This window comes from Arachis ipaensis, chromosome B02 (assembly GCF_000816755.2).
Source record: "Arachis ipaensis cultivar K30076 chromosome B02, Araip1.1, whole genome shotgun sequence".
Classification (NCBI taxonomy): domain Eukaryota; kingdom Viridiplantae; phylum Streptophyta; class Magnoliopsida; order Fabales; family Fabaceae; genus Arachis; species Arachis ipaensis.
In genome coordinates this window covers 104,333,450-104,334,471 of record NC_029786.2, presented here as the reverse complement: position 1 = coordinate 104,334,471, position 1,022 = coordinate 104,333,450, and positions in this window count along the sequence as shown.

Sequence of the window (1,022 nt, the reverse complement as noted above, 5' to 3'; positions counted from 1 at the left end):
TTATAATAATAGAAATTTTTATAATAATTTTGATGTATTTAATGCATTAAAACATAAAAAAAAATTATAAAACAATTTTTTTATAATATGCTTAACTTATATTTTAGAATACAAATTATCAAAACTCTTTTTATTAATAGCCGATGAATTTGGTGTTCACTATCATTGATTTGTTAAATGTAACAAGTTTAATCACCCGTGCCATGCACGTGATTAGATTGAAATTATAATTTTAAGTTGTTATGTTAAATTTTATTTTAAATTATGTTAATAAAAAAATAACTTGTATGCGTTATTTTTCTTTTCTTAATATAGTGTTAATTGTATTAACTATAAAATAGTTATTTAATCTACTTTTTTCAATAAATCAGGCATATATACTCAATATGACCATAAATAATCTAGTAATACTTAAATCTACTAACAAAGTTTTATATGTTGGTTTACTGTGAAGTAAAAAAAAATATCAAAATCAGCTCAAAATGAAGAACAAATTAATAGAGAATCCTAATGCAGAAAGTTTTGTAATATATAATAAATAATTTAAATCTACTGAATAACAATTCAATGCTATCCTTTGATACCTCAAAATATATACATGAAACAACACTGTATCAATGTTTGTATATAAAATTATATGATTACCGTAATTATAAAATTGTTTGTCAAGAGAATAAAATTATACGAATGAAAATACTTTCCCAAAATGATATAATCTATTATTATTCATCCACTAATTATTTGGCAATAAACCTTAATATGATTTTTTACATATTCGCTATGGGAAATAACTACTTAGATATACCAAATAATATGTAACATATTACTACCTGTATAAGTTAAGGCACAAAGACAGGATTTAATTAAGGTGATTGAAACTTTCACCAAACAGAATATGACTTCAATCGAATAAAAAAGAGTACTCGATTTTGCATTAATTAGCTAGTCGAAAAAATAACATACTCATTCATTATTCATGTTTCATTATATTTTTTAAATAATATATAGAAAACATATATCAT